Below are 13,291 nucleotides of genomic sequence, written 5' to 3' on the forward strand. Positions count from 1 at the left end.
GGAAAGTAGAATGGAATTATCCTTCTCTTTTATTTTTCTAGGATTCTCAGTTTTCTGGAAATTCTGGCTGATCCTATGTTTTTATGTGGCATTATGCAATGATCATGTGATCGTGCCGCTGGATTGTTTACACCAGATAGAGATTGCGCAACATTTTCTATTTCACATTTATGCTTATATAAGACAAACAATAACTGCTGGCCAATATTATACAGCGCAGATTGTGACGTGTAGATCAGAAAAAGAAAAAATTCTCTGTGTCTCAAGGAACGCAAAAATCACACTACGAGGAGTCCAGGGGGGAGCGTTAAAAATTCACACATTTATTTAGTCCATATAACGTTGCCGGAGGCAATCCTCCAACCTCACATAACGGACAAGGAATGAGCTAGAAGCAGGATTGTTTCCAAAAATGCGTTTTTATGGACTAAATAAATGTGTGAATTTTTAACGCTCCCCCCCTGGACTCCTCGTAGTGTGATTGTTGCGTTCCTTGAGACACAGAGAATTTTTTCTTTTTCTCATCTATATTTGAACTCCCCTCTATCTGGCACATCGGTGAGGGGTTGGTATATTGTGTCTCGGTGCTGCACTGAACATCCACCCCTGTATTGACTGTCCTATTCTCCTCGAAGAGAGATTGGTTGGCTCCGCATGGAGTTGTGGCTACACCATAACCCACCCAGGTGAGCGGTTGCACTGTTGACCGGCTGTGACTATATTACCCTATGTGAAGCTCCTCCTTTGTTTCCTTTTTTTTCTTTATACAGTTTCTCATGTGGAAAGCCAGGTAACATGAACAACAAGACTCATCCAGGAAAAGCTGGGTGAGATATGGGACATCCAAATAGAGTTAAAATCCATGGAGAGATTAGGTTGCTAGTGCGTGTTATTGAGCCTGGAATTTTATAGGATGAAAGGCAGGTTTGGTTGTGGGGCCTTTTATCTTCTTCCTAAGCCACTTTTCAGACTAATCCAGATCAGCACAGGTGCTGAAGACAGCTTGTTACTGGGCTGCACTACTGATGAGAGTTTTAATCTGGAGGTTTGAAGCCTCAAAGAAAGGACATTATGTAGGAGATTTACGAAAACCTTTGCAGAGGAAAAGTGGAGCAGTTGCCCATAACAACCAGATTACTAAAATTTTTGTGTCTTTATGCTGAGTGTGAAGGCTGAATTTGTTTTGTTACTTAAAAAAAAGACAGGAAAAACCCTATTAAGACTTTACTTCTATGTCTCTGTCTCTTGCTGCGATTTTGCTGCTAATCTTCTGGATAGATAAATGGATGGATAAATAGATAGATAGATAGATGGATAGATAGATAGATCTGGATGAACACAACATGAAGAAGATTTTGAGCTTCATAGTCTTCTGGTATGTTATTCTTCCTCCATGATTTCCATTTCAATTTAGATAAAAATATGCAGAAGAAAATGTAAAATAAGCCCACGGGATGTAACATTGACACCTGAGGTCTCGGCTCCAATTACAGTAGCATATCCCTGATTTAGAGGGAGTCTGGATATAATTACTGTTATTTTAGGTCACATGAGATTTACACAAGGCAGCGAGCTTCAAAGAGATACTAAGCCACACATCCAATGTGGAAAAAAGGACGTTTTATTTCACGCCATCCTCATTCATTACAATAGCCAAAGAACATTATTCTAATTGCCTAGTAGTTACACACACTTTCAAAGAGAAATTCTCAATTTTTGGCACAACTCCAATTCTATAAAGAGACCATGGGGAATGAGAATCAATATTCCATGGGTTAAGAAATGTATATGCAATATAGTTGTATGGAACCTAAATAATTAGGGTACACATGAGAGCCCTACACACTGGATTATTGTCTCCCGGTCCATACTGAGGTGTAATTGCCCATACTACAGTATATTTACAGAGAACTTACCGTCCTTTCTAGTTGACTAACTTATCACCCGATGCAGACATACATACACTGGCATTTTAGTCTATAGAATCAGAGAGTCACTGTCAAAATAAAAGAAGTATAAAAGAATAGAAGAAGTAAAAAAAGATTAACAATACCAGACTCGGATTAAAGCAGGTAAATACTGCTATAGAACTAAACTCCAGTTGTAAACGTTTTTTCATTTAAGCTTTTTTGTTTCCTCATGGCATGGTTGACTTAAAGGATTCCCAGTCTGTTCTGTATAGAAATGCAGATCATTTCTAAAGAAAGGATATACACATACTGCTACATTTATTTACCGTATATACTCGAGTATAAGCCGAGTTTTTCAGCACGATTTTTCGTGCTGAAAACGCCCCCTCGGCTTATACTTGAGTGAACTCTCCACCTGTCAATCCCTTCTCAGTGGTCTTCAACCTGCGGACCTCCAGATGTTGCAAAACTACAACTCTCAGCATGCCCGGACAGACGATGGCTGTCCGGGTATGCTGGGAGTTGTAGTTTTGCAACATCTGGAGGTCTGCAGGTTGAAGACCACTGGGGCCTTCATCATCATCATCCAGACCCCCCCCCCCCCCCTTTAGTTTTCTACTCACCTCCCCTCAGTGGGAAGGAAGGGTGAGCTGGTCCGGGCCATCTATGCTGCAGGGACCGTCCGGCGGGGAGGGTTAGTCGTTCCAGGCTATCTTCACCCACAAGCCCTCTTCTCTGCTCTGGGCCAGCTCCGGACCAGTGACGTTGCCTTGACGACAACGCACAGGGACGTCCCTGTGCATAAACGTCCCTGTGCATAAACGTCCCTGTGCGTCGTCGTCAAGGCCCGGAGCGGAGAAGAGGCCCCCCCGGTGAAGATGGACAGCCCGGAACGACTAACCCTCCCCACCGGACAGTCCCTGCAGCATAGATGGCCCGGACCAGCTCACCCTAACATCCCGCCGAGGGGAGGTGAGTAGAAAACTAAAGGGGGGGGTCTGGATGATGACGAAGGCCCAGTGGTCTTCAACCTGCAGACCTCCAGATGTTTCAAAACTACAACTCCCAGCATGGCCCAGACAGCCAACGGCTGTCCGGGCATGCTGGGAGTTGTTTTGCAACATCTGGAGGTCAGCAGGTTGAAGACCACTGATGAAGGGATTGACAGGCGGTGATGATGAAGGGGGGGTGGATGATGACGAGGGGGATGATGACAGGGTGATGATGATGGGGTTGTTAATGACGGGGATTTGGATGATGACAGGGTGATGATGAAGGGGGGGATGATGACGGGGGTGATAATGACATGGTGATGATGAGGGGGTGTTAATGACGGAGGTCTGGATGATGACAGGGGGGGATGATGACAGGGGGGGATGATGACATGGGGGGATGATGAATTTCCCACCCTAGGCTTAGAGTCAATAACTTTTCCTGGGTTTTTGGAGTGAAATTAGGGGCCTCGGCTTATATATATCACTATCAAATTCCACATTTATGCACAGAATTTGCAATACTGTATTGTCATCACTGCGATTATTCCCTGACCCCCCAGTGAGGCTCATAATCTGGTTTCTCTCTACTGAAACCTAGTAAGGCAACATTCATAGGAGGCCAGTTAAAGGGGTTATTCAGCTATTTAAAATGTATCTCATGTCCAATAGATGGGCCTGACTCTCCCGGTGAACCCTCCTGCCCTCGCCTTCTGAGACGTACTCATCCCAACAGTGACGGCCTGCTCAGCCAATCACCGACAGGACACCATTGTGACCAGTGATGGGCTGTCATTGCTGAGATCTCTCAGAAGGTGATGGCCAGAGTAGGGAGAGTTGGGCCCTGTTCTGGAGATAGGGGATATATTTTAAATAGATGGATAACCCCTTCAATTTATTTCTATATTTTAGTAATATGGGAGAAAACTTGCAAACATCGAAAGAAAATACAAACTCCCTGTTGTGCTTGGTCGGATTCAAACTCAACAGTGCAAAAATCTGAACCATTGTGCTGTCCTTGTATGAACAATAAGGGAATGTGTAATTATTGTATGCCCTTTTTCTGGTGTACAAAAGTTGCAAAAACCATCATGCATCATCCCGGACCCTGAGGATTTACTACAATTCAAGCCAGGAAATTGACAGAACTTATAGCAGAACTCTACACTAGCACTTAGCTGACATAGCTTTCACACGTACCACATGGACAATGAAAGATGCGCCAAATTTATCAAGAGACATGAGGCATCTTACTCTAGTCCATCGTTCAAGACCAGTGTATGAAATCCCAGTCATGTTAAATTCCCCCCCAATGTAGATACCTCTTGTGAGACAGTGGGATTGCTAGAGTTCCCTAAGGCACCTGTGGGTTGGAATCCTGATGTCTGAAGCCTCTATGGGACAGTGATGCTGGTGTGAGGTAACAACTTGGTGCATATTGTTTTGGTTGGGTGACTGGTAGCAAGTAACCTGTATAGTTAGGGAACTACTATTTTTAGCTAGCGCTTTGTCAAGCAGGATTTATTTTAAATGTTTTGTGCCTGAATGTCTGAAAGGCTGGAAATAAAAACAACAGAAGCCCTGTTTTAGCCTTCATGTCTCTGTAACTGTCTCTGACTGCTTTCCATTATTTACCTGTCCCTACAGAGCTGATCTCTGTAGTCTACAGAGTTTATGCTTTACAAATTACACAAATCGTGTTGTAAAATTGATGATTCCTGTTGGAAGTGTAAATTGAGCCTAAGAAAAACAAGGTATAAAGGAGAAGCAGAGAGACTATATTTTTTGTGATTATGTTTTATTGTATTACTGTTTTTCCTTTTGCTTTTTTTTTTTCTTCACTCAGGAACAATAGTGCAGCAGAGAACTGAAAGAAGATGTTCATTGTAGACTTCTTGCATATTGTATAGTAGAATTGTTTTTACCCCCTCAGACAAATACTAATAGACACAGTACTAATAATAAGGGAAGTGCTGGCAGACTATCAAAGAAGCTTTTCTGTTCCAATCATAATACACATTACCGGGAGCTTGTTACCTTCTGCCGCTGGTTCTTACATGGTACAGAGGTTCTTCGTCCCCTTTCTATCTGCTGCCTCCTTCTTTACATTGTAGATATCTTCAAACTATGAACATCTCTTCATTTATTCCCAAAAAAGTATTGATTTGACGTAAGTCTCTCTACCTGCATTGCAGTTCATATGAATGTATTAGCAAATACAGTGAACCCCCAGAAATTGCCGGAAGGAAAATGTATAGTGGACTAAAAATCTGTCACACAAAATGTAGTTTGGGTCAGGGATGGTCTTCTCAATTTCATTGTAATTTTATATTTATAACATAGCAAAAAAGATGAAGTCAAGTTGTGGCATATGGTTTTACGGAGCCCTGCAGCACTACAGACCCGAGCTTGCCACAAACCACTGTACCTACCTACTTGGACAATCCGCCTTAAACAGTGGCCCCCAATTCTATGCATGTGACATCAAGTGAGGTAAGTTGGGCCAGGTAAATAACACACAGGTAGAAGGGATCAGCAAGCAATGTGTTAACCAGGGGCAAGCCAAAAAGTCAAAATCACAAGGGCAACACAGTTCACAAACAAAAACAGAATCAGAGTCAGAACAAGCAAGATTCAAACCAGAAGGCTAGCGTAGTAGAAACTCAGCAGGCAAGAGAGTAGTCAGGGCACAAGCGAAGGTAGGGTCACTGTAGGTGAATACAAGAAACAAGCAAGGAACAGGAACACTGGTGCCAGGAGACCACAATCATGGGCATCTCAGTTAGGTAGATACATGTTTACATATCCCACCGCAGGGAGATGTGTCGGTGCCACAGCTGATTGGCCCAGCTCTCCCACCTCCTGATAGGTGCCTCACAGGGCCAGGATGTTGAAAAACAAAAGCCTAAAAAGAACCAGTGGAGGCACAGGAACAAGTTTTAACAAGTTTATTTAATGAGCCATCTTAAAATATGTAGGCACAATTACATTTATAGTTAAAAACAATTCATTTTTGCGTAATGGATTTTCAGCCTGCGATACATTGCACATAGTGGCAATTTTCTTTGAGAAGACCACCCCCATAAACAAAGACTTTTAACTGCTATTTTGGGTTATCTTAAAGAAAAAAAACACAACAAAACTTTCTGCACAAAATCCATCTAGATTTGGAGGTTATACACCTTACTGTACTTGAAGGTGTATAAACTCCAAATCTAATGCACCTTAATCACTATTATAGGCAGCATTTTGGTTCACCTGTGAGGCCGGCAACATATCAGCCAACTTGGGTGGGGCTCATAGCCTTCTTCCCTCCTCCCATTGTATGTGTACTTAGTCACACTGGAGGGAACTGGGAACAGGCTGTGAGTCAGACCTAATGCCGCTGTAATTTAGTAGGTTTAGTGATAGTGTCAGGATCCAGACTAGTATGCGGAGAAGATACTGGTGGTGGATCCTCTGTGTCAGTGAGGTGATGGCGTGGGCCGTACCAGGGGAACGGAATCTTAGGGGTTACTGGTTTTCACCAGAGCCCGCCGCAAAGCGGGATGAACTTGCAGCGGCAGGTAACCCCCTGGTCGTTCCACCCGATAGCGACTCAACCTCACTAACAGCTGAGTCAGACACGGTACACAGGGTCAAGGCAAGAGCAAGGTCGGACGTAGCAGAAGGTCAGGGCAGGCAGCAATGGTTCGTAGTCAGGGGCAACGGCAAGGGTCTGGATACACAGGCTATGGAACACACAGAAACGCTTTCTCAGGGCACAAGGCAACAAGATCCGGCAAGGACAGGAAAGGGAAGTGGGTTTTTATTTGTTTTGCAGGTGTAGGTACTGATTGTGCGCAATTAATTGGCGCCTGGCCCTTTATAGTTCAGAGAGCCGGCGCGCGCGCCCTAGAGAGCGGGGCCGCGCGCGCCGGGACAGAACAGCAGGAGGACGGGGCAGGTGTGGTGATTGGGATGCGACCCGCGGGTGGGCACGTCCCGCTACGCGGATCGCATCCCCGCCGGTGATAACAGTGCAGCGCTCCCGGTCAGCGGGTCTGACCGGGGCGCTGCACGCAGAAGAACACCGCGAGCGCTCCGGGGAGGAGCAGGGACCCGTAGCGCTCGGCGTAACAGTTAGGTCCTGTGCCACTTGAGAAACCTTGGCGTTGGTGTGCGGGCTCAGGTATGTCCTTCATATAAGGATATACTGGCTAATGTCTCAATTTTAACATCATTTTAAGGGTTAGTCATATGTCACTGTCTATATCCACCACAGAAGTGCACCTAAATGTGTGTATTAGTCTATAAATGTTTGGCCAAGTTCTCTTCAGTATTGTGATTTCCAATTCTCTAGCCTTGATCTTCTCCTGGTTTGGTTCCTTCTGCCATACAGTGCGATGACCCGTCCTGATTGATTCCGCTCCTTAGATGTCAGATTAACAATTGCTGCCTCCTTCAAATTGCATTAAAGTCTTTATGACTGCTTGGAGAATATACCGCAAGGCAAAAGCTGGTCAAGTGTAGATTGCATGTGTAGTTTTCAGCTAAAACAGCAGGGTCTGTCCATTTTAATAAAATGTGTTTGAGCGAACGGAAAAAAAGACTTTAAATTCATGTTTGAAATAATGTGGTGAGATCTATACTGGACTGAATGGCTCTCCGGGCATACTGGGATACTGGGAGTTGTAGCTTTGCCACAGCTAGAGGTCCATTGTTTTGGGACCACTGGCATAGACTATGTAAGGCCATGGGAAGCCTCACTTCATCTCACCTGATGCCAAAGAGAACATCTACAGTAATCAGGAATTAATAAGGTGATGAACTATATGTGAATGGATGAAAGCGCACAGACTACAGTGGTCCCTCAACATACGAGGGTAATCCGTTCCAAATGGACCATCGTTTGTTGAAACCATCGTATGTTGAGGGATCCGTGTAATGTAAAGTATAGGACAGTGGTCTACAACCTGTGGACCTCCAGATGTTGCAAAACTATAACACCCAGCATGCCCGGACAGCCAACGGCTGTCAGGGCATGCTGGGAGTTGTAGTTTTGCAACATCTGGAGGTCCGCAGGTTGAAGACCACTGGAATTGGAGGTTATACTCACGTGTCCCCGCCGCTCCGGACCATCACCGCTCGTCACCGCTGCCCTGGATGTCGCCTTTCATTGCTGTCGCCGCATCCCCGGGGTGTCCCCGACACTCCGGCAAGGCCTCTGCTTCCCCGGCATCCTCGCTCTCCGTCGCCGCCATCACGTCGCTACGCACACCGCTCCTATTGGATGACGGGACGGCGTGCGCAGCGACGTGATGATGACGATGGAGAGCGCCGACGATGAGGACGCGCCGGAGCCCCGAGGACAGGTAAGAGACATCACTGGAGCTCACGGGGCACCGTATATGGCTATCCGGGGGCAGCTGAAACAGTCTGCGCTGCCGGATAGCTGTTTATGCGATGGTCCCGACATACAAAAGCATTGTATGTTGTTGCTGCCTTCAACATGCGATGGCCTCTGAGAGGTCATCGTATGCTGAAATGATCATATGTCGGGGCCATCGTAAGTCGGGGGTCACTGTATTACTATAGTGATGCCTGAAGAAGAAACCGGTCCGGTTTTATAACACGTAGCATGTTTTAATAAAATAAGTTTTAATTTTCATCCCTGGATCACCTGCTGGCAGCGCCAATTATCCTCCGTGGAGTTTGGAGTGGTATTGGAATCTATTATTCACGCTTGTGAGCGTGAGGAGGAATGTGACGCAGCCTTAAATGAACTAGTGCATATACGTGTTGTGCAGGAATTTGCACAACCGTTTTAGGTGAGTTAACCCTTGGCTCACATATTTTTTATTTCTTATGCTGAAGGTGTCACACGAGGAAGCGCTTTTGTCTTTTGTACTTTAGTTATTATTCATTTAAAGCATCTTTGCCACCTGTAAATATAACCCTAGAGAGCTGAGTAAGGCTAAATGTGGTCATATACTGTCAATAGCTGTCAGCTGAATGTTTTTATAACTTACAGCTCTCTCTCCCGATCCCCCCATGTATATGAACGATTGGCACAACCGAATGTTCATGTGTCCTTTATGGAGAGGGGAGGGGTAAGCTACAGCCAGACAGTTCCAGCAGAGGCTTACCTCTCTCTAACAACAAGTATGTTTTGTTTTGGAGTGTAGAAAGAGTACCTAGTGGAAACCCATGCAAACTCAGGGAAAACATACAAACTCTTGGCAAATGTTGCTGGCATTTGAACCTAGGACACCAGAACTGCACAGTCCTGACCAACAACATGGACAAGTAATTAAAACCCAACATGCCTTACTCTTCTCTCCTCAGACATCATCTGTGAGAGGATAGTCGGGGACCACCATACAGTGTTGACAGTCGGTCATAGTTGGCGAGTTTTGGCTGACTTTTGTCTAAAGTGTATGAGCACCATTAGTCTTCTGAACCATATAGTAGCAGCAATGTAACCATACAGTACGATGTAACTTGTATAATCTCAGGAATACTACATTATCTGGAGATGATTATTGAGTAAATGGACGTTGTGCCAGTTATCAGTCTGTGCCACCTAGAGAATTACCTAGCCAAAGAGGATGCACAAACTTGCCTTTTTGCCTTGGGCAGGGTGTTTATATACAAGGTTAGGGCATCAGACTGAACCTTGGGTGAGGAAAGACCTACCGTACCTATGGCTCTGGGGTTATCATCTGTGTTATGTGTGCAATTCACCCACAAATAATAAAGCAAAGTCATTGACTTGTCAACTGTGTCCTTAGGAAGGTGACAGGTCACTTAGTCAGGGCTCGGGTAGACATTGAATTGTGGAATTCAGGAAATGTTATTTAGGCTGTAAAGAAATGGGTGATGAGAAGCAAACAAGTGTGCGTAATACCTGTAGGAGTGTTCCTGACATTCATTTACTCATATACCTCAGGCTTATCAAAAGCAAATAGCCTCTTACTGAACCAGCCCTTTTTTCATAGATATATTTAGGGCACAAGTCACCTCGCGTGTGACATTTACACTTTGCCTTTCACTTAAAAAGGTTAAAAATTCTGTGCTGAATAATTGTATTACATGTCACTGCATCCACTAGAGCATCCCTGCTTCCACAGAATAGGTGATTACTTTCTAATCGGAGTGGGTGGCAATCACTTAGACCCCCACCTATCACAAAAATCCCACCTATCATGGTATTCCATTTAACTTTATGGACCTGACTCCTAAGCCCAATACAGCACTCAGCTGGAGTGATGGATCCATTTTCATATACCGTATATACTCGAGTATTAGCCGACCCGAATATAAGCCGAGGCCCCTACTTTCACCCCAAAACCTGGGAAAACGTATTGACTCGGGTATAAGCCTGGGGGGGGGGGGGAATACATCATCCCCCCCTTTCATCATCATCCCCTGTCAACCCCCCCTGTCATCATCCCCCTTTGTCAAACCCCCCCTGTCATCATCACCCCCAGTCTATATCCCCCCTGTCATCATCCAGACCGCCCCATCCGTCATCATATAGGTCCCCCTCGTTGTCTACTCGTTGTCTTCTCTCGGTCCTGTTGCTTAGTAGCTGCAGGGACCGTCCGCATTCCGGTGGGCAGGGTGAGTCGGTCTGGGCCGTCCATCTTTACCGGGAGGCCCTCTTCTCCGCTCCGGGCCGGCCCCAGACTAGTGACGCTGCATTGACGCCACCACGCTGGACTGAATGGTTGGAATCCACAGCGTATTCGTAACATATGAACATACCCTTAGGGGAGATCAAACGATGGAATTTCGGAGCGGAATTCCGTTTTCTGTTTACCCGTTCACACTGTGGAACTACCAATTCAGATTCCGGACCCACCAAATTACTAAACATGTCCATACCTTCAGTGGAATTCCGTATGGACTGCATTGCTGTCAATAAGGACGGAGCAGGTACATGTGGTCCTGGGACCCATTGATATCGTCAGCTGTCGCAACACTCGGAAGTTTCATGCGGGGCTTCTCCGGGTTGATATTCCTTAGTGTGAATGCCCACTACTGTCAAAAATACAGAATGCAGACTGTCAAAAATACCGGAAAGCACTATGTGGAAAGAGCCTAAACTGTATGCAATTCACAGACGTTACCAGTAGAATTTTTACATTCACATATTGTTCATTGTACAGGGAAGCATCAGCTTGTTATGTAGATTGTAAATTTGAAATGTTGTTCAAGTTTTTCCTTGTGATCATGGACTATCATGACTATTAGTCATTCTGTCCTCTTCTTCCTGTAGTACGGTAGTGGATATAGAGCAAAAGGCACACATGGAGACATATTTGCATTCATGTTTTTGGCTTCCTTACTGGAGGCTTCAAGCCAATGGTTTGGGTAGGTCAATACCAACTATTTACACTACATCACTTTCATTATGTGTTTAGTACATTCCCATGCAGTTATTTCCTTAAGTGGTATAAACTCATAAATGCTGGAAAGACTGAAACTAGATTTATTTCTGCCTGCAAAAACATTACTCCATATCTAAATATACCCATTAGATTAAATCTGGATTTTTCTTTTCTTTAAAAACAGGAAAAAATACTTGGAGCTTCCGTATTTGAAAAACGAATAATAACAAGGCTCAAGGAGGCACAATCAGCTACAATGGGTTCCAAGGAGAAGAAGACCCATCTCAGGCAGGTCTCTCTCCTTCAGAAATATATAATATCAACCAAAAAAGACAAGAGAACAAGTGTGCCCTTGTGTATCAGAAGGAATGGTTATACAGAGGTGGGTCAAGCAAGTTCTGTATGTTTCTTTCTCAGTTTTGGAGTTCCCGGAATACACGAAAACATTTTCATTCTTGCTATGGGGTAACTTTTCCTCTAAGCATTCTCCTGGACACATGTGACACTTATGATCCCAACCTTATCCCCCTCCAGAATTAGTGCAAGTTAGAAAAGAAGTAGAATATTGTGAAGGCTCTACGGGCTCTGGTGCTGTATGAGCAATGAAGACCAGACAGGTATGAAGACCAGATAGGTTAAACCCAATATCTGGAGTTTATAGCAGGGCTAATTTGGGGGAAGAAGAAACTATGTGTAGTTTCCCACTGGGTGTTATTTTAAGAATATTTGGTTGGTTGTACTTTGACATTGCCCTCTGCTGGCTAGATACTTAGAGGTATCAGGTCCTATTGCACATTGTATAATGGTGCTGTGTTAGGTTTACTTACCTGTGCATTTTGTTGTATTATGTTGCTACTTACTGGTGAATATTGCATGCTGTAGAGTAGATGGGCCCATTGCAATACACTTTCCTATACACATTTATGTGGAAGGTTTCGGAAGGTGGGAGGAGCCTGCCTAACTCAACCTCATTGCCCTTAGAGACAGGAAGTTTGGTTAGGTTAGAGGTAGAGTGGAGTGCCCAATCTCCCCTCCTCTCACAGAGTTAGGCCTACACCCCAGGAACATCTAAACCATACCACTGTTCAGAAATGCATATACATCACAATGGACACTACACAGCCCACTCTGAGGAAAAAACAGATAGAGAAAAGAGTAAGGATCAAGATATAGAGACACTGAGGAGAAGGTCTACCAGCACCCATTGCTGCACTAGGTCCATTTAGGCTTCAGGCTGGGCCTAGCAACTTTTGTGTTTTCAGTCACCATCTACTAGGACCTGCGCCTCTCTGAGGGAAATGTGGCATGCCATTTGCCCAAAAGAAAGAATATAAATGGACACCGCTGTAAACCAACCAGTGTGTAACCTTTCAATGGAGAGAGACTTTTGGGGCTTAGAGATGCTACCAGAGACTATAGCACTTGACAACCCGCCTGACACTCAGGGCATGCACTGGAAGACCATTAACAACCACTACAGTCTGCCCCCTATGCAGCTGGACCACCAGCCTACAAAGTATGGAATGAATCTTCAGAAGCCCTCTGGCCATCTTCACCATTAACCATGACTGGATTAGCCACCACAAGGCCAAAACACTGATTCTGTCTTGGTTTTGTTGCATGGGAAACTTCCAAGAAGCCCACAATGAATGAAATTCAAGGAGCAATAAAAGTGGAGCATGTAAACCTACATTTCTGTGAACCATTAATACAGTATATAAATATCATTTTGCATTTACCAGCAGTATAATGTGAAAAATCTATTGCAGTTACTTGCGCACTAAATGGCAGTATTATATGGGCACTGCATTTCATGAAAGTATTTATATAATTAAACATTTGATTAAAAAGTGCATATGTATCTGTATCTTTATACGTAATTCTTAAAGCTATGAGAACAACTGTTGAGGTGTCTTACTATGCTTGCTGTCCAGGGGACCATTTTCTTTAAAACTGGCCCAGTGAAAGGGAGTCTGTCAGCAGTTTTGTTCTCCTTAACCTTCTTATTTTGTGA

The 13,291-nt window shown here is 44.5% G+C and overlaps 1 long non-coding RNA gene across 1 annotated transcript; it reads left to right on the forward strand.

Moving 5' to 3' along the window:
* The first annotated feature begins 725 nt into the window (after positions 1–725).
* LOC130291505 (uncharacterized) lies at positions 726–13,074 on the forward strand. Its single transcript, XR_008847952.1, has 3 exons — positions 726–827; positions 5,246–5,395; positions 11,462–13,074. It is a non-coding gene; the product is annotated as an uncharacterized LOC130291505 (long non-coding RNA).
* The last annotated feature ends 217 nt before the right edge of the window (positions 13,075–13,291 follow it).

Source organism: Hyla sarda, chromosome 9 (assembly GCF_029499605.1).
Source record: "Hyla sarda isolate aHylSar1 chromosome 9, aHylSar1.hap1, whole genome shotgun sequence".
Taxonomy (NCBI): Eukaryota; Metazoa; Chordata; class Amphibia; order Anura; family Hylidae; genus Hyla; species Hyla sarda.